Below are 21662 nucleotides of genomic sequence, written 5' to 3'. Positions count from 1 at the left end.
TTGGTCAGACTTGTCTTGAATTCCTGACCTCATGATCTGCCTGTCTCGGCCTCCCAAAGTGCTGGGATTACAGGCGTGAGCCACCATGCCCAGCCTGAAAATTCTTTTTTAGCACACGTGGAACCATATACCACAGACCATATTTTGGGACATAAAACAAGTCTTAATACATTTAAAATAAATCAAATTATATTAAGTGTGTTACTTTACTTCAGTGGAATTAAATTAGAAATCAAGATCAGAGTAAGGCAAAGAATCCTCCCAAACTCATGCATGACAGTCATGAAGTTCACCTTCCTCTGGAAGGGAAAGAAAGGTGGTGGGGTTTAGGGTATTGCAGTACTGGAAATATATGCATGTTAGAGTAGAAGGATTCCATAGGAGGTTGGTCTAGAAGCACAAAAATGTCGGGTGGCTTTTAGTTGAGTATAAGGCTTGAACAGCATGAGGGACCATGAGGTTAAGTGGAAATCCTAAGACTAAATCATCAAAGGCTTCAGTTAACTTTGCAGCTGCTGTGACTACACGCAAACAAAAAGGGTAGGCTTTTGCTACAGGGTCAAGTGAGAGGCCAAAATAAGCTACTGGACTATGATGTCCATTGAGCTTTTGATTTAGAAGCCCGCAAGATTCGTACTGATCTTTCATGTATACATAGAAAGGTTTATAGTAATTGGGAAATTCAAGGATAGGAATGTTTTGAAGGGAGTCCTTTAAGTTATAGAAAATAGTCTCAAGTGAACCCGTCCAGGGCAAGGGCTCAGGTATTTCTGCTGTTATCAGAACATTTAAAGGGACGGCAAATTCTGAAAATTAGGAATGCAATGTCTACGGTTTTCTATGAGGCTGAGAAATCCTTGATGTTGTCTTTTAATAACTGGATGGGGGCAAGTCCCTAAAGTTTTTCAACAAAGAGGCTTTCCATCTTGTGTGATGTCATGGCCTAGATAATGGATGTGATAAACTTGGGAGTTTATTCTTAGAGACATTGTGTGCCTTGTATGTAAACACTCTCTGCAAATGGAGAAAATCAATTTTGGAAGCCTCTTCATCTGGAGAGCATAACAGAGGGTCATCATATTTTATGAGAATAGATTCCTAGGAGAATTGGATGTCTCCAAGGTTATTGTTGAGTTCTTGGGCGAAATAAGAGGATGCTTCTGTAAGCCCTTTGGGCATCATTGTCTATATGTATTGTTGGTTTTTCCAAATAAATACTATGAGTATGTTTGCAAGGACATTCTAAAGCATGTAAGGAATAGGCCAATGACTATAAAGTAAGTAGCTGTTTCAGGGATTGAGGATAGGATGGAATTGGCATTGGCAATTACAGGGAAGCAAGAAAGCAAATTATTAATAACCCTATCTCTTGTATGATGTGGCTGCTAAACCTATAGGCTTTTTTTTTTTTTTTTTAGATGGAGTCTTGCTCTGTTGCCCAGGCTGGAGTGCAGTGGCATGATCTTGGCTCACTGCAAGCTCCACCTCCCGGGTTCACGCCATTCTCCTGCCTCAGCCTCCCGAGTAGCTGGGACTACAGGTGCCCTCCACAGCGCCCGGCTAATTTTTTGTATTTTTAGTAGAGACGGGGTTTCACTGTGTTAGCCAGGATGGTCTCGATCTCCTGACCTCGAGATCTGCCTGCCTCGGCCTCCCAAAGTGTTGGGATTACAGGCGTGAGCCACCACGCCCAGCCTATAGGCCTTTTTGATAGGCAGAATGCAGTTAATACAAGGGCTGGTGCAAGGAATAATTTGGGGTTTTTTTGTTTTTTTTTCTGGCAGCATACAGGACAAGACAGCCTAAAGGGCTTCGACATCCTCCTTTTTGTAGCAGTTTTGGGAGGTCATAACTAGATCAGTTGAGATCTTTAAGGATCTAGCCTTTGTTGTGTGTCCCACATCTGAATTGTCTTTGGCCCAGAGTTTATCACAGCTAGGTCCAAGGTTTGAGGTGTTTATAGGGGAGGCATCAGGCAGTGATTAATCAGTCTCTGCCATCACCAAACTATTGACCAAATTATGGTACTCCACTTATAACAAATTCACTGGAGTGAAGTTACTAAGCAGAAAAGTATATTGACTAGTGAGAAAACCCAAACAGACAGGAAACAGCTGAGACAAAGACAGAGACTGAGGTGTATTTGAGATTTCTACCACTGAAAACTTTTTGTTACTCCAAGGAAGAGAATGATAGGATGGTGGTATGGTTTACGGTAGAAAGTAAGCATTCTGTTTTTGCAATTGCGTGCAAATTTCTCCCTTTTGTGTTAAGGGCAGTTGTGGACAGACCAGAGCAGCTACTCCTGCAGAGCTGTCATTTGGCAACCAAACTTTGCTCTTTGTCTTTTCAGATCCTATCTTTTGAGCTAAGGTAGAGCAACTGTTCTTTCAGTGTCCCTTTTCCTTATACTATGAACAGGTGTCTTTGTCTAGACTAGACATAGAGATGTCCTTGTTCTAGTTATTTCTAGTTGCCTAATCTAAAAAGTTTATTTATATATTTTTTCTAAGTCAAAATATCACAGTATTCTGAAAGATCTTGTAATTTAGAGAAGGGGACATACTATCTTCTATTTTTAAACTAAACCTGCCACCTTGGTTTGGGACCATCCAGAAAAAATTAAATAAGACAGCTGTGATATCTTTGCCCTTATCAAGACTAGAGAGCTCCTGGAAAGTGGTAGTTAAGTGATCTCTGAAATTAGGATAACTTTATTCTTTCTCTGTTTACAAATTTGATTTTTTTTTTTTTTTTTTTTTTTTTTTGAGATGGAGTCTTGCTTTGTCGCCCAGGCTGGAGTGCAGTGGCATGATCTTGGCCCACTGCAACCTCCACCTCCTGGGTTCAAGCGATTCTCCTGTCTCAGCCTCCTGAGTAGCTGGGACTACAGGCACCCACCATCATGCCTGGCTAATTTTTCTATTTTTACAGATTTTTTGTATTTTACAGATTTGACTTTTTGATCTTTTTTTTTTTTTTCTACAGGAAAGACTTCATGGAAAGCTGCTAAGAGATCTTGTCTCATATATATTATATATATATATAGAGAGAGAGAGAGAGAGAGAGAGAGACAGGATCTCTTTAAAAAATCCTGTGCAATTGGCATCACAATGTATGTACATATGTGTAAGAGGCTGGACCATGACCTAGAATTTCACTGAATGACTGGTGATTGCCCATACCCAAATAATGAGAACATGCAAGAGACAATAGTTGGTCCAGAAAATCTCAGCACTATACCCCACCATGCCTGTAAGAGTCCTGAATGGTGCAAAATAATCAAATCAATAGGCTTATACCAAGGACAATTAAAAAAAAGAATAGAATAGAGGCTTAGACGGTGCTTATGAGGAGGGAGGGGCCGGGCGTGGTGGCTCATGCCTATAATTGCAACACTTTGGGAGGCTGAGGCAGGAGGATTGCTTGAAGCTATGATATCAAGACCAGCCTGGGCAACATAGCAAGACCTCATCTCTACAAAAAAGATTAGCCAGGCATGGTGGTGCATGTCTGTAGTCCCAGCCACTTGGGAGGCTGGGGCAGGATGATGGCTTGAGCCCAGGAGACTGAGCCTGCAGTGAGCCATGATCATGCCACTGCACTCCAGCCTGGGAAACAGAAGACTCTATCTGAAAAAAAAAAAAAAAAGAGAGAGAGAGAAAGGAGGGGTGCATTTACCCAGAGCAGGACTTACTCAGCTCTGGAGTCACCAGTACTCTTAGGAGAGAAAACAGCAAAGTTTCTACCAAATTTTATCCATATTTGAGCAGAAGAGGGTCCAGGATTCAGGTCACAGCATCAGAAACCGTGGGAGAAAATGAGCCACCGCACCACGAAGCCCAAGCGTCCATTCAGAATGCTGCAGCCTGAGAACTGTTCTGAAGGGATGCTTTGCCTTGAGGAAGAAAGTGGAGATTGTATAGAGCTTTAGCCTAAGAAGGTCAAGTTGAAGTTCAACTAGTCTTGAGAATAGTTGGTCAAAAATGTTTCTTGGAAAAATGGTTTTTTTTTTTCAGTTTTTGGCTATTCATTGGGCAGTACAGCCAAAGGATACCAATATTTATAAGTAGCAGGCTACTGAGTGTGGTCTGAGGAATAGGACAGGTATAGCCTCTCAGAAAGTAGAATTTGTGACAAATGAATTATTATTTATTTATTTATTTATTTTGAGATGGAGGCTCCCTCCCCCAAATGATTCTCCTGCCTCAGCGTGCTAAGTAGCTGGGATTACAGGCTCCTGCAACCATGCCCTGCTAATTTTTGTATTTTTAGTAGAAATGGGGTTTCACCATGTTGGCCAGGCTGGTCTCGAACTCCTGACTTTGTGATCTGCCCACCTTGGCCTCCCAAAGTGTTGGCATTACAGGCATGAGCCACCGCACCTGGTGGACAACTGAATTATTTACCAAGGAAATTCAAACTCATGCTCTGATTAAGGAAACGAATACTAATACCATTGAGATTTGTAGGTGTTATTATTATTATTATTATTATTATTATTATTATTATTATTATGAGATGGAGTCTCTCTCTGTCACCCAGGCTGGAGCGCAATGGCACTATCTTGGCTCACTGTAACCCCCACCTCCTGGGTTCAAACTATTCTCATGACTCAGCCTCCTGAGTAGCTGGAATTACAGGCACCTGCCATCACACTCAACTAATTTTTTGTATTTTTAGTAGAGACGGGGTTTCACCATGTTGGCCAGGCTGGTCTTGAATTCCTGACCTCCGGTGATCCACCCACTTCGGCTTCCCAAAGTGCAGGGATTACAGGTATGACCCACCACTCCTGGCCATGTAGGTGTTATATTTTTACCTCAGTATCTGTTCCTGCCCAGCAGGACCTGGGTACCTCATTTGCTAACAAAGTGTTGGAGCTGTACTGGAAGTTTCCTTTATTCCCCCTTTCTAAGAGGAAATCTTTATTTTAGCTACACTGATTTTCCCCATTTTTGTAAAGTAGGGCTATTTTTTTTTCTTTTTTTTTTTCTGAGATGGAGCCTTACTCTATCACTCAGGCTGGAGTGCAACAGCGCAATCTTGACTCACTGCAACCTCTGCCTCCCAGGTTCAAGTGATTCTCCTGCCTCAGCCTCCTGAGTAGCTGGGATTACAGGTGCCCACCATCATGTCCGGCTAATTTTTGTATTTTTAGTAGAGACAGGGGTTTCTTCATGTTGGTCAGGCTGGTCTCTAACTCCCGACCTCAAGTGATCGGCCCACCTCGGCCTCCCAAAGTGCTGGGATTACAGGTGTGAGCCACTGTGCCCAGCCGTAAAGTAGGGCTGTTGCAAGTGGTTAACTCAATCACTTAGTCCATGTGGAGTTAAGAGTGCTAGGGCTGGAATCCTGGCTGTGCTAACTCTAACTGTGTGACCCACCTTATGGTTATGCTTGACCCGTAGTTGAAATTTTAGAATTGGAGCCCTAAGAGTTCTTTCTCAGCCTGTCTCCATGTTCATGTGTCCATAACTCATGAAAGTCTTTATGCTCATTGTATGAATGTGTAGTATTATCCTACCTCCAGATGGTATTAATAATTTAGATTACAAAGCCTCTTGGAAGAATTCTATTTTGATTGGCTTAGAGATAAATAAGCACTTATATAAGTGAAGTGTTCCTAAAATTCCCAGAAATTAAGGAAATCTAACCTCTATTTTTTTTTTTTCTGACACAGGGTCTCACCCTGTCACCTAGGCTGGAGTGCAGTGGCACTATGACGGCTCACTGCAGCTTAGACCTCCTGGGCTCAAGTAATCCTCTTGCTTCAGACTCGCAAACAGCTGGGACTACCTACAGGCAAACGTCATCACGACTGGCTAATTTTTGTATTTTTTTATAGTGATGGGGTTTCGCCATGTTGCCCAGGCTTGTCTTAAACTCCTGGGCTTAAGTGACCTGCCTCCCTTAGCCTCCAAAAGTGCTGGGATTACAGGCATAAGCCACTGCACCCGGCCTTCTAATATTTTTAATGTGAAAAAAGAAGTATTCTTATAGAAACTAACTCAGAAACATTTTAAGAACTCGAGTTAACATAATTTAGATAAATCTCTAGCAAGCAAAACTAGTTTAATACTTTTGGTTTAGTAAAAACAGCTATATTTTCTCTGAATTACAGGCATTAAATATAAGTGTACATTTCTATTCTACTTAGGTATGCTCTTTAATTTATACAGATCTACTGATTGAAGAAGTTAGCATTAGTTCTACGTAATGTTTAAGATTACAAAACATATAAATTTATGTTTAACCAAATAGAAAAATCATTCCGATAAGCTTTATTTTGACAATAATTAGCTTATAGTTTCCAAGATCTTTGGTAACTTAAAATTTTAGAGTGATTCTGAATTGCAACAATTAATGGATATTCATTAGGCATCTAGATCATTTCCAAGAAACACTGATTACGAAGCATAATTTTAAGTTACGTGCTCCTTATTTTTATATGCAACAGAGAGAGACTTTATCTTTGGGTTTTTTATGAGTATGTTCATTTCTGCCACTTTGAGAGTATATAAATGCTGTTGTGTGACAGATAGTGCACAATTATCCACTGTAGGGGAGGAAAAAACCCTTTTTGTCTACCCTCCTACGTTCTGCAGCTGGGGCCCCAGAAATTAAACTGAGGTAAGACAGATAAACACCAGAAAAACAAACAGAGCTTATTAACAAATGCAACATGGATACACGCAAGAAGAACTCAGTGATGAGTAACTCAAAGGGGTGTTTAGAACTTGGGGCTTATATAGCATGTTAGCAAAGAACAATAAATTTGTAGAGAAGTGACAAGATAAAGGAAAAGCAATTTAGGGCTGAGTGTGGTGGCTCATACCAATAATTCTAGCACTTTGGGAGGTCAGGGCAGGAGGATCGCTTGAGCCTAGGAGTTTGAGACCAGCCTGGACAACATAGGGTCTCTACAAAATAAAAAGTTAGACAAGCATAGTGGTACGTACCTGTGATCCCAGCTACTCAGGATCACTTGAGCCCAGGAGGTTGAGACCACAGTGAGCCTTGATTGTGCCACTGCACTCCAGCCTGGGCAACAAAGTAAGGCCTTATTTCAAATAAAAAAAAAATGGAAAGGGGCCAGGCATGGTGGCTTACGCCTGTAATTCCAGCAAGTTGGGAGGCCGAGGCGGTCGGAGTTCGAGACCAGCCTGGCCAACATGGTGAAACCCCATCTCTACTAAAAATACAAAAATTAGCTGGGTGTGGTGGTTGGTGCCTGTGATCCCAGTTACTCGGGAGACTGAGGCAGGAGAATCGTTTGAACTTGGGAGGCGGAGGTTGCAGTGAGCCGAGGTCATGCCATTGCACTCCAGCCTGGGCATCAGGGTGAGACTCTGTCTCAAAAAAACAAACAAACAAACAAAAAACACCAAAAAGAAAAGGAAAAGCAGTTTAGGCCTTTTAGGGATGGCAAACTGTGGAAAGGTAAATATATGGGGGAAACTAATGGATGATAAGAGCTATTTTAGAAGGATTTCTATGTAGATTCCTCTCTGTGCCATTTCTGGGCTGTTAAGAGTCTAGAGTTGTCTCTGGTAATTAAGAGTTTCATAGTTGTCCTTCTATTGCTGGTGTGGGAGAGACAGACACCTCTACAAACGAAAATTCATGTCTGACTTTTAGGCAAATGAGGGGGAGGGCGAGAATTTTTTTCAGTGTCTGCTGTTTCTCAATTGCTTTCAGCTCAAAATAATCCTTACGCCAAAGTGGCATATTGTGGGGTGGCATATTCTGATCCCCTACATCACCCCTTAGTTTTCACTGTTAAATACAAGTTACTATGGTTAATTGTCTGGTGCATTCAGTCTTTCACACTTTAAAATATCTAGTATCTCTGAATTCATTCATGTCTTTTTATTTCCATCACAAACACCACCCTCCTTGTCCAAGCCATAAATCTTTTTCACCGGGTGTATTGAATTAGCTTTTTAACCATCCGTACAGTTTAGAGTAATATTTATAAAATTAAAGTCAGAATGTGATATTCAGTTTGTAACTGTCAGTGTCCCACTGCATAGTCTAACCCCACATGACTTCTCCAGCTTCATCTTCTGTCGCTTTTCTTCTCACTCACTTCTCTGGAGCCAGACATGTTCCCTTGGGGCTCCACGAACATACTCCCCAGCCCAGAGCCTTGGTGTTTGTTCTTCTCTCTACCTGAATGTTCTTTGCATGGCTGGATCCTTTTCATCATCTGGTCTTAGAGGAAATATTACCCTCTGTGGTATGATATGACATATCCCAGTTCCTGTCGCAGGGCTCCTAAAATCCTTAGAATATCCTGAGTGATAGGGGTGCCTTCTGTTATGCATAATGAGCCCCCTTGGATCACACCTGGGTTCATGATAATGAGTGATTTGGGATGAAGCCCCTAGATAGCCCAGGATGTGGCCAGTCACCAAAAAGATCCAATGATTAGAGGATTAGAAAGTTGGAACTTTCAGCCCATCCAACAGCCTCCAGGAAAGGGGGCTGGAAGCTGGATGTTAAGCTCTATAAAAACTCCTTAACAAGACCTGATGAGCTTTCAAGTTGCTGAACACTTGGAGGTGCCTTTTCCCCAATGCCTTTCCCTATGCACTTCTGCATCTGGCTTTTCATCTCTACCCTTTATAATCAATAGGCTTAGTAATAAACCAGTAAATATAAGTAAGTGTTTCCATGGATTCTATGGCCTGTCCGAGCAAACTATCAAACCTGAGAAGGGGGATTGTGGGAACCCAGATTTATACCTGGTACATCAGAATCACAGGTCATAACCTGGGACTTGCAATTGGCACCTGAAGTGGGGCAGTCTTGGGAGACTGAGCCCTCACCCTGTGGGATCTGTTGCTGTGTCCAGGTATCTAGTGTCAGAATTGAATTGAATTATAGGATATGCAGTTACCGTACACTGGAGAATTGATAGGGAGAAATGCCAACACAATTTGGTGATCACAAGTTAAGTGTTCTGAACTGCTTTGAGTGTGAGAGCATGAAAATCCATTAGTTTGGCTTTTTATATCTAATAGACCTCAGAGACCTTCCCTGACCACCCTATCTACACTAGTTTCTCCCACATCGTATTCCGTTTTTAATTTTCTTCTTAGTGTCTACCAAGTACCATCATCTGAAACTACCTAAATCCCTTTTTACTTGATTATTTTCTGTCTTCCCAACCAGAACATAAGCTCCATGAAAATAGGGACCTTATATTAATCATCACTGTTTCCTCAAGGCCAAGAATGCATCTGACCATAATAGAAGCTCAAGAAATGTTTGTTGCCAGGCACGGTGGCTTATGCCTGTAATCCCAGCACTTTGGGAGGCCAAGGCGGGCAGATCACAAAGTCAGGAGTTCGACACCAGCCTGGCCAATATGGTGAAACCCCATCTCTACTAAAAATGCAAAAATTAGCCAGGTGTGGTGGTGCGCACCTGCAGTCCCAGCTACTTGGGAGGCTGAGGCAGAAGAATCACTTAAACCCGGGAGGTGAAGGTTGCAGTGAGCCGAAATTGCACCACTGCACTCCAGCCCGGGCGACAGAGCGAGACTCCGTCTCAAAAAAAAAATTTTTTTTTAAAAAGAAAAAAGAAATGTTTGTTTATGGGTGAAAGAATATCAGCAATATTGCTGGATCTTACCATGTGTATTTCCAACCCTACTGAGGTGAAAAGCCAGGCCTGGGCCAGGACTGTGGGTCTTCCATTTCTTAGCAACCCCAATTGTTTTCTGCTTAATGGCCTTAGCCTTCAGGCATAGATCCAGAACAAAAGGGTATCAAGGGAGTTGCAAGGAACCTATCTTCTTTAATCTCCCCAGGAATGTTGCCCCTGCCCCCAAACTGCATTCCAGTCTTAGCCTTGGAATGAGAGCCCTCTTTCACCAAAAGTGTGCATGACAAGAGGCTGTTTCAGAGGGTCCAAGACCAGGGTTTCCACAATTCTCAGTGTCTTCTCCATATTCCCAGTAAGTGTTTTAGGATTCCACATTTTTCCAGTCAAGTGTATCAACCATTTTTACACAAAAACGGAGCAAATTAGAGCACTTGGTTGGCTGCATTTGGGCCTTGCAAGTTGTTGATTGATTGATCTGGATTTCAGAATCTGGTTTGTAGTTCAGTTTTTTTCCCTGCTTCCAGCTTTGCACATTTGAACTGGAATTTGCCTTATTGTCCCTTGTCAAAATCATTGAACTGTTCTGATTAGCCTAAATCTCACTCAACAGATTTGTTTTCTGTTGCTATAACGGAATACCACAGACTGGGTAATTTATAAAGAACAGAGATTTGTTTCTTGTAGTTCTGGAGGCTGGGAAGTCCAAGGTGGAGGGGCATGCATCTGGCCAGGGCCTTCTTGCTGCATCAACCCATGGCAGAAGGCAGAAAGGCAAGAGAGTAGATATGAGCCAGCTAGAGCAGACAGGCCCCAACTCGCTTTTTATCAGGAACCCACTCTGGAGATAACAGCATTAATCCATTCATGAGAGCAGAGCCCTCATGGCCTAATTGTCTGTTAACAATCCCACTTCTTAATACCATCATGATGGCAATTAAATTTCAACATGAGTTTTGGAGGGGGCATTCAAACAATAGCAGTACTGAGTGCCTCTTACATGCCAGACACAGTCGTGAGCACTTGAAATGCACCAGGAAGCAAGAGACGCAAGTTCCTTGCCCAAGAGGACCTTCCATTCTAGGGGTATCAGGGTAGGTGGGTGGGATAACAACAAACATAATAACTAAGTAAATTGTACAGGATGTTGGGGGGTGATAAGTAAGTTCTTTGGACAAAAGAAAAAGTAAATGGGGGTAAAAAGATTTGTGGGAGGTAGCAATTTTAAACAGAGGAGCCCAGTGTGGATTGTGATATTTGAAAAAAGACTTGAAGGAAGTAAGAGAATCAGACCTGAATATTTAAGAGCAGAGCATCCCAGGCAAAGAGAGTAACTAATACTGAGGCCTCAAGGCAGGAGCATGCCTGGTAAACAGCAGTGTGGCTGGACTGGGTGAATGAGAATGGTAGGAGACAAGGCCAGAGAAGCGATGGGGGTTGAACCATGTAGGGCCTTGTAGCCACTGTAGGACTTGGGTTTTTACTCTCAGGGACATGGGGAGTTGTGGTGGGATTTTGAACAGAGGAGTGACAGGAGCCACTCTGTTTTCAAAGGATCACTCAGGCAGCTGTGTTGAGAACAGACTATGGAGGTGCAAGGGTGGAAGCTAGAAGACCTGTTACTATTCCAGCAATGCAGGCAAGAAATGATGGTGGTAGCAGGGAAAACAATGAAAATTGGTTAGATTTCAGATATACTCTGAAGAGAAACCCAAGGAAGAAATGGGTATGGTGTTTGAGAGAAAGAAAGGAGTTGAAGCTGACTTCAAGGTTCTTTTGTGAGCAATGAGAAGGATAGAGTTGCCATGAACTGAGATGGGGAAGGCTGAGGGGAGCACCAGCTTGGGGAGTGTATTTCCTAAGTGGAGAAGTTGAGCAGGCAGTTGGATAGACAAGTCAGGAGCTCAGAGGAGAGGTCTGGGCTAGAAGTTTAGATTTGGGAGTTCTTGGCATTCATTAAGTATTTAAAGCCATAAAATTGGATAAGAGAATAACGGTAGAGAAAGAACAGAGGGTCAAAGATTGAGCCCTGGGGCATTGCAACTTTTAGAACAGTACTGAAGAATAAAAACATAATGTGAGCCATAGTGATTTAAAATTTTCCACTAGCTGCATTTTTGGTCTGTTTATTTTTTGAGACAGTCTTGCTCTGTCACCCCTGGCAGAGTACAGGGACATGATCACAGCTCACTGCAGCCTCGACTTCTTGGGCTCAAGCAGTCCTCCCACCTCCGCCACCCCAGTAGCTGGGACCACAGGCACATGCCACCATGCCTGGCCAATTTTCGTATTTTATTTTGAGATGGGGTTTTGCCATGTTACCCAGGCTAGTCTTGAACTCCTAGGCTTAAGCCAACCTCCTGCCTCCACCTCCCAAAGTACTGGGATTACAGGGATGAGTTTGTAGTTCAGTAGGCCACCACACCTGGCCTAGAAGCTGAATTTTTAAAGGAAAAGGAAAGTTGGTTGGGCATGATGGCCATGCACCTGTAGTCCCAGCTACCTGGGAGGCTAAGACAGGAGGATCACTTGAGCCCAGGAGCTGGGGGCTATAGTGAGCCGTGATCACACCATTGCACTTCAGCCTGGGTATGAGACTATGTCTCAAAAAATTGCATAAATAATATAAAGTTTAAAAATAAAGAAAAAAGAAACAGGCAAAATTAATTTTAAACTTTTATTTAACCCAAGATATCTAAAATTTTACCATTTCATCATGTAAGCAACATAAAAATTCACAATGAAATATTTTACATCCCTTTTTCTCCTAGTAAGTCTTTGCAATCTTATGTGTACCGAACACTTACAGCAATCTCAATTCAGGCTAACCACATTTCTAATGCTTTATAGCGATGTGAGGCCAGTGGCTAACTCGTTGGACAGCTTAGATTGAGAGGTTTAGGAGAAGATAAGCTAGCAAAGGAGATTGAGAAGGAGGAAGCTGTGAGGTAGAAAGAAAACCAAGACACCACAGCATTCCAGAAGCCATGTGGGTAGAAGTGGTGGTAATCTGTAGAAGTTCTTTTCTGATGGTTTCCATTTTGTTAGTGAAGGAGCAAGGAAGTTTTCCTGCCCAGGGTGAGGACGTGGGAGGAGGTATTGGAGGTTTGAGGAGAGAGGACAGGGTATGAAATAGGAGAGTGAGGTGGGAGAGTGAATACACCAGGGAAGTAAGGGATGGTTGCTGGGCAGCAGGAAAACTCACTGAGATTGAGATGCATGAATTTAAAGGGAAAACAAGGCAGCGAAGCTGAATGTTTTTCTCTAGCCACAAAGATCCAGGAGGTAGAGATGGAGACTTGGATTTCACCAGGGTAATGGTTTTATGGCCTACTTCTTGATGCCACTGTGTTTTGGTTAAATTTATTCTGATTGCAGATAACAGAAATCAGCTCATACAAAAAAGGAAATTTAGAGAAAAAAATTTAGAATTTAAAAAAAGGAAATTTATTGGAAAAATTCTGGATAATTTTCAGAAATAGAAAGGTACCCAGAAAGTCAGGAAGCAGCAGGCAGTGGTCTGCACTGAGCTGCAGGTGCCCTCTCAGCATGCCTGCCTCTGCCTCCTCTTTTGCATTTCTAGCCACTACACCCCACAAGATGACCCCGCCATTGCCAGTTAGATATCACCTCACCCCCGGCCTCAGAACTCACAGTTGTCTTTGAATTTATATTATTCCATGGGCTGAATTGTGTCACCCCAAAACTCATACATCGAAGCCTTAACCCCAGGGTGATGGTGTTTGGAGACAGAGCCTTTGGGAGATAACTAGGATTAGATGAGGTCACTAGAATGGGGCCTACATGATGGGATTACTGCCCTTATAAGAAGAGACTAGAGAGCTAGCTTTCTCTCCACCAAGGAAAGGCCACAGGGAGAAAGCAACCATCTTGCAAGCCAGGCAGAGTGGCTTCTCCAGGAGCCAAGTTGGCTGGCACTGTGATAGTGGACTTCCAGCCTCCAGAACTGTGAGAAATACATTTTTGTTTAAGCCATCAAGTCTATGGTATTTTGTTATAGCAACCCACACTCACTAAGACACATTACTAAGAGAGAGAATCTGATGGAACAACCTTGGGTCAAATGGGGTGTAAGTCAAGGAAAAAGTCATAAGGGAAAGGCAATGGTTAATAGTTCAAAGGATTGTTTTATATATTTGCAAAAACAGCTTCAAAGGCTGACTCCTAATAAGTGTTCAAATGAACTTTCGTAGAATATTCAGTATTAAAGGGTAATCAATATATATAGTCTCTCTATATATAAAACCACAACTCAAATATAAAGTGAATGCATATCAAAGATTTTATTTAACTCATTAATTAATGAAGGGATCAGTAAAATGTTTCAACCAGTTCAAGAGAGAATTCAAAGATCACACATATAAATAGGCCAAAAAATGCATTTATAAATAGATGCAAAACTGGCTTTTTATGGGGATGAGTGAGAGAAAAATCAATTGCCCCTCCACTAGACAAGATTCATTTTCATGTGTATAAAGCAGAATTATTTGCATTGCTATCAGTTGTTTACAACTTATAGTGTTGTAAAATAGCTTTGAGACAATGAAAGGTGCAAGTCCCATAGAATCAGATAACCTAGAAGGGTGAGCTGTACGTAAAGCATGGTTTTTCGCTGAAGACATTTAGTAATTCTTTGATCCATTTCACAGCCTTTCATAATTTTTTTCTGACAACTAAAAATACCTGAGTCATTGGTAAGCACCATTTCTTCACGATTCCCTCACTGTCCATTATTTTTATGTGCTCAATATTAGTTGGAACCTTTTCATTTTTAAAAATGAAGTTTTCTATTTAATTATTTCAAGTTATATGGCACTCAGAGTCATAATCACATACAAAAAAAATCAGATACCCAAATTCCTTGTAATTGTGCATAATTTTATCCTGTTAAGCCCCAAAGCTGTATTATCTCATCCATTTTGGTCTTTCTAAACCATATTAGATCTCTGCCTCATATAAAAAAAAATGGAAAAGACCATTAATGATATGAGCAAATGCTCACAAGGTTAATATTAAACCTCAAAAAGCAGGATAAAATTGTGTTCTAGTGGATCTAAATTTTCTCCTGTGTCTTTTTTGTTTTGAGAACTTTGAAAATACAAAACATAATTACCTACATTTTTCCACCCGAGAATCAACAGCTGTTAGCAGTCACGTTGTGCTGGTCTTTTTTCTTGTTGTATTACTATTTTCAGATTATGCCCTTTCCTGAGAGAATCTTATGCACCCCTCTCATTGCCACGTGACTTGCAGGACACACCCCATTTATGGCGGGTGTGGCTATCTGACTTAGTTTTGTGGGCTCTGTGCTACTTCCTAGCTGATGCTTTGGTTCTGCCACCTTTCATTTCCCTCTGCTGTGAAAACAGCATCTTTGTAGTAGAAGCGTTTGCTTCCACTTAAATCCCAGAATGAAGAAGACACGTCGAGCAGAACCCTGGCCAATCTGCAGCTGGGTTAACCAGAGCAGTAAATACACCTGTGTGCATGTAAGCCCTTGGGGTGTGTGGAGGCTGTTTGTTACTGTGACACCACCTAGCCATGTATTTCGTTTTTAAAATGAAAGATGTGGCCGGGTGTGGTGGCTCACGCTTGTAATCACAGCACTTTGGGAGGCTGAGGCAGGAGGATCACTTCTGCCCAGGAGTTCAAGACCAGCCTAGGCAACATAGCGAGACTCTGTCTCTACAAAAAATCAAATAATTAGCCAGATGTGGTGATGGACACCTGTAATCCCAGTTGCTTGGGAGGCTGAGGTGGGAGGATCACTTGAGCCCAAGAATTTGAGGCTGTAATGAGATATAATCACATCACTACACACCAGCCTGGGCAGCAAGAGTAAGATTCTGTCTCTAAAAAAAAAATTACAGATGTGTATGTGTTGCATTTTGATTCCTACATTTTCTCCTTCAGAATTCACTTTTCTTTTTGTTCAAACAGTTCTTTCAGTGAGAGTCTGTGATTAGTAAAATTTCAGAGGTCGTGCGTCTTACTGGGCATAGATTTTTACATTTAACATTATTTTATTTCAGCATTTTCAGGATTTTATTCCGTTGCCTTTTGGCATCTGCTTATGTATGAGAAAGTCGGGAATCAATCCGATTTTTTTTTTTTTTTTGAGACAGGGTCTCACTCTGTCGCCCAGGCTGGAGTGCAGTGGCACAGTCACAGGTCACTGGAAGCCTCGATCTCCTGGGTTCAAGTGATCCTCCCACCTCAGCCTCCACAGTAGCTGGGACTACAGGCACACACCACCACATCTGGCTAATTTTTAAATTTTTTGTAAGCCGGGCACGGTTATTCACACCTGTAATCCCAGCACTTTGGGAGGCTGAGGCAGGTGGATCACCTTAGGTCAGGACTTCAAGACCAGCCTAGCCAACATGACAAAACCCTGTCTCTACTAGAAGTACAAAAATTAGCCAGGCATGATGGTGGGTGCTTGTAATCCCAGCTACTTGGGAGGCTGAGGCAGGAGAATCGCTTGAACGTGGAAGGCGGAGGTTGCAGTGAGCTGAGATCTAGCCATTGCACTCCAGCCTGGGAAACAAGAATGAAACTCCATCGGAAAAAAAAAAAATTTTTTTTTGCGGAGACAGGCTCTCGCCATGTTGCCCAGAACTCCTGGGCTGAAGTGATCCTCCCTCCTCAGCCTCTCAAAGTGCTGGGATTACAGGCCTGAACCACCTCACCCAGCCCAATCTGATTCTTGTTTCTTGGTAAATAATCTGTCTTCCCTCTTTAGTAGCTTTTAAGATTTCCCTTTCTTGTTTTCAAGTGTGGCTATGAGTTTTTAAACCTATTCCCTCTCTCATTTTATATGTTTGGAGAAGGAGGAGGTTTCAACTTTGCTCCACCTGCTGTCTTGACCCAGAACTTGGTTCCTGCATGACTAAATGGAGCAGACTTGCTTTGATGGCATATACTCATTATTTTGAATCATCCACTTTTGTGTAGTGTTGCAAAAACCTCATGCCCCTCAGGCCCTGATAAAGTTTATATACCTATTTGGATTTAAGTGTCATTAACATTGGTGAATGTCTGTGTTTTTTTTAGTTCTTGTGTCTTCTTTTTTTTTTTTTTTTTTTTTTTGAGACAGTCTTGTTCTGTTGCCCAGGCTGGAGTGCAGTGGTGTAATCTTGGCTCACTGCAACCTCCTCCCTGGTTCAAGCGATTCTCCTGCCTCAGCCTCCCGAGTAGCTGGGATAACAGGCACCCACCACCAAACCTGGCTAATTTTTGTATTTTTAGTAGAGATGGGGTTTCACCATGTTGGCCAGGCTGCTCTCGAACTCCTGACCTCAAGCAATCCACCTGCCTCGGGCCTCCCAAATTGCTGGTATTACAGGCATGAGCCACCACGACTGGCCACTTGTGTCTTCTTTTGGAGTTTTCCCCCTTCTCTTCTTTCTGGCTGTAAGCTGCCACTTGATTCCAATGTCCATATACACATCTATAGCAATATTTTGCCTGTTGCTTGGGCTCTACCCTACTCAGAATGATTCCTCCTGCTTCACTGCACAGAACAGATGTACTGTCTCTATGTCTATAGCTCCAGCCTCCGAACTCAGCTTGTGGCTTCACTTTCAAAACCCACAGGATTACTCACGTGCTCTAGCAAACAATGGAATATCTCTTATGATTCCTTTTCTTTTTCCAACTAGTTTAGCAAACAAAGAGATGATATAGAAATGTATTTCTTTATTGATAGAACTCATGTACTTTATTAGTGAGGCATTGTACTTGACTTCTAATAATAAAGGCCTAAATTAAAGGACTTAATCTAATAAAAGCTTTTCTCGCCCTGTATTAAAAAACTTCAGAGGTGTGCAATTTGAAGCTTGTATTGTGGGCTCTTCAGTCATCTGGGCTCAAGCACTTTCTGTTTTTCTGTTTGGCCTTCCTTAACACAAAAGTTTCAAACTCAGTGGCCCTTTGTGGTCACAAGATGGCTGCTGGAGATCCAGCGATCATGACCAGGTTCTATTTATTTATGTATTTATTTTTATTTTTATTTTTTTGGGACGAAGTCTCGCTCTGTCACCCAGGCTGGAGTGCAGTGGTGCGATCTCGGCTCACTGCAACCTCTGCCTCCCAGGTTCAAGCAATTCTTCTGCCTCAGCCTCCTGAGTAGCTGGGATTACAGGTGCATGCCACCAAGCCTGGCTAATTTTTGTATTTTTAGTAGAGACGGGGTTTCACCATGTTGATCAGGCTGGTCTCGAACTCCTGACCTTGTGATCCACCTGCCTTGGGCTCCCAAAGTGCTGAGATTACAGGCATGAGCCAATGTGCCCTGCTGGTTCTTTTTATTTTTTAAGAGATGAGGTCTTGCTACGTGCCCAGGCTGGACTCAAACTCCTGGGCTCAAGCAGTGATCCTCTTACACGTGCCGCCATGCCTGGCTGATCATAACAACATTCCAGACAGGACAAAGAGGAAAGTGAGAAGGGCGAAAAGATATGCCTACCACCAGAGTTAGCCCCTTTTAAAGTTTCCAGATGCTCTACCTCTTCCACATATATTTCTTCGGCCATCTCTAGCTGCAAGGGAGATATTTTGTTATCTCACATAAATGGAATATATTTCTTTATGCCATTGCTTTTGATTAGTCTGCAGCCTATATTAGCTTACGTCCTTGTTCTCAGCCATATTCTAGTTAGATGAGATATGACTCAATTTTTTTTTTTTTTGAGTTGGAGTCTTATTCTGTTCCCTAGGCTACAGTGCAGTGGCATGATCATGGCTCACTGCAAGGCTGGGCGTGGTGGCTCACGCCTGTAATCTCAGCACTTTGGGAGGCCGAGGCGGGCGGATCACAAGGTCAGGAGTTCGAGAACAGCCTGGCTAACATAGTGAAATCCCATGTCTACTAAAAATACAAAAAAATTAGCCAGGCGTGGTGGCGGGCACCTGTAATCCTAGCTACTCAAGAGGCTGAGGCAGGAGAATCGCTTGAACCTGGGAGGCGGAGGTTGCAGTGAGCTGAGATTGTGCCACTGCACTCCAGCCAGGGTGACAGTGCGAGACTCTGTCTCAAAAAAAAAAAAAAAAAAAAAATTAATAATGGCTCACTGCAACTTGGAACCCCTGGGCTCAAGCAGTCCTTCCACCTCAGCTTCCTGTGTAGCTGGGATTACAGGTGCATGCCACCATGCCTGGCTAATTTTTAAGTGTTTTGTAGAGGTAAGGTCTTGCTATGTTGCCCTGGCTGGTCTTGAACTTCTGGCCTCAAGTGATCCTCCCACCTTTGGCCTCCCAAGTGCTGTACCAATTTTAAAAAGAAATGTAAATGTTTTTATTTTCATGGCCCTTGGCTGTTTTCAAAGATCATATCAATAACTGTAAAATGGATAAAACACTCACCATCAAAATCATTGAAGGTAGCTAACTTGAAATGCCATCCAGGAACCACTGTAGAATTGGCAACATTGACTCACACTCTTCTCAGTTAGTTCAATTCCACCTTTACTGGGTGCCTATAGCGCTGGCCAGGCACCAGTTACCTGTGGTGAATACAGGAACAATCAAGATTGCCCTGTCCTTGAAGAGTTCCATTTTAGTGCCTTACAAGTAACTGAAGGCAGTGGGAAGCCACCAGTGGTTTTACACAGAGCCAAAAAGTGATCACCTCTATATCTTTGAAAGACAGCTCAGACTACATACGGTGAGTGGGAAGAGTACAGAGGATTGAGGCAGGGGATTTTGTTCTAGAGGCCAAATATTTTTCTGCATTGCTGTGTCATTGCTGTCTGTTAATTGCACCCCACGTTCCGCACCACTTGCCTGATCTATCCCAGAATCTTATCCTTCACCTTTAGATTTTTCTCACCTCAAACCTTCAGTTCCATACCCATCCTACCAGAAGTTCAGGGATAGTCAAAGTGACTTTCTGAGATCAAGAGTCCACAATGTCTTCATGAATCCATTCTTTGCACATTTACGAAGCTCTGCATATGCTCTGGGCTCTGCGCTATGGGCTAGAGTTGCAAAGGTGGATCAGACTCAATTCTTGCTTCCAAGGCAGGGACAGAGTTTTTTGCTTCTCTTTCTACTTGAAGAGTATTAAGAATCTAAACTGATCTTGGCTAGAGAAGGCAGATAGAGGAGACGGGTGGAGCAAGAATCAGAACAAAAAATGGGTAGCCTGGGATTGATAGCCATGAAATCAGGAGGGCAGATTTGTCCTCAGGGCCCAGTAGTACTTTTCTCTGAACCCAGAGACTGCCTCCTTCCCTTCCCTTTTCCCTTCTTGCTCCTCTGGTCTCCTCACAGCCAAGCCTGGCTTCCATTCAAACTTTCCGGAAATCCCCTACCCAATTTCCAGCTTTTCAAACAATGACTCTCTGGAGAATATTCCCATTGTCCTTGGAATTAGAACAATGAGAGAGTAGAGCCTCCTCTCTGGCTTCAGACTACATCCCTGCTCCCAGCCGGCCTCCCACCAAAGTAAAAGCTTCCTCGACTCTCCAATCGCTGTTCCCATCTGTAGTGAGTCAGAAAGACAGGGAAAGTATAAGAAAAAGCATTTTCTACAAGTCAACCCAGCCCCTTAAGCACTACCTGGTGCCTTTCTTCTCCCAGCTAGAACTGAGAAGAATCTCTCTACAGGACTGGGATTGGACACCTGCCTATGCTCTGGGTTGGCAAGCAAGCTCCGGGTTTGACTGCTGTGTTTTCTAAATCTCTCTCTCTCTCTTTCTTTTCTTTTTTTTTCTGAGACATAGTCTTGCTCTGTCGCCCAGGCTGGAGTGCAGTGGCGCCATCTCAGCTCACTGCTGCAACCTCCGTCTCCCGGGTTCTCCCACCTCAGCCTCCTAAGTAGCTGAGATTACAAGCACCCACCACCATGCTGGGCTAATTTTTGTATTTTTAGTAGAGATGGGGTTTCATCATGTTGGCCAGGCTGGTCTCGAACTCTGGACCTCAAGTGATCCGCCTGTCTTGGTCTCCCAAAGTGCTGGGATTACAGGCGTGAGCCACCGTGCCAGCCTCTAAATCTCTTTTGATGCCTCAGTTTCCCCCCATCATTGAGGTGAGAGGACCCAGAGGCCATTCTGAAGGGATTGGCAGTCTAATTTTCCTCACTGCCTACTCCTCTTCCACTCCCTACTCTGACCCTAGGAGACTCCTGTCCCCTTTCTACCCAGTTCAGCCAAAAGCGCTGCTGGATGGGGAGGGTGCAGGCGGGGCTTTTCTTGCACCATCCTGGCGCCTGACTGGGTCGAGTTACTGGAGGCAGTCTGGATTTGAATGTGCAAATAAACAGAGGTCGCTTTGATCCTTGAGGCTGACAGGGAGGGGGAAGAAAACGGAGTGCCCTGGTCAGAGAAGTGCATGCTGGGCACTTGAAAGAGGGTTTGGGGGATGTGGAGCATGAGCTTGTCCTTATTCCTTTGACTGGACCAAAAACCTAATTTGTTAAAAAAAAAAAAAAAAATAGAGAGATCTTGAAAGAGTCAGGGACCCACATCAGACATTTCAGACCTCCTCTGGGAACCAAATATTCCAATGGAACTTTCTGCCTTGTCACCAGGAGGGGAGTGGGTTGCTTGAAGCCCACCCTCCCTCAAGGCTCTCTTGCCTTTGGGACATCTTGGGTGCCACTTGGGAGAAGGAGAAGCAGGATGGAACTATGAGGTGTGTGTGGTTCGGGGTGGGGCTGTAGGTTGGGAGGGGGTAGGGCCTATTGTCTCCCTGGGCACCAATCCACAGCCACAGGCAGGCTTAGAGACGGAGAGACAAAGGAGGGAATGGGAGAGCACAAAGGGAGCGGGAATGAAATGGTAAGTAAAGGCAAACAAAAGTGAGCCGGGGGAGACAAAAGCTGGGAACAATATTCCCCAGGCAATAGGCTCGGGAACAATAGGGACACTGACAGCCCCACAAAGACACCAGTGTCTCCAAGTAGACGTTATCTCAGGCAGTGGTTGGCAGCCCCACTCTGGCTGCAGCTATTTTCAGTGCCGCTTTTGTGCCATGCTGAACAATATTCCTTGCATGGCTGCTGATAGAAAGATGAGAAGGTT

Source organism: Pan troglodytes, chromosome 1, assembly GCF_028858775.2.
Source record: "Pan troglodytes isolate AG18354 chromosome 1, NHGRI_mPanTro3-v2.0_pri, whole genome shotgun sequence".
Lineage (NCBI taxonomy): Eukaryota > Metazoa > Chordata > Mammalia > Primates > Hominidae > Pan > Pan troglodytes.
The sequence above is the reverse complement of the archived record's forward strand: the minus strand, read 5'-3'. Positions refer to the sequence as shown.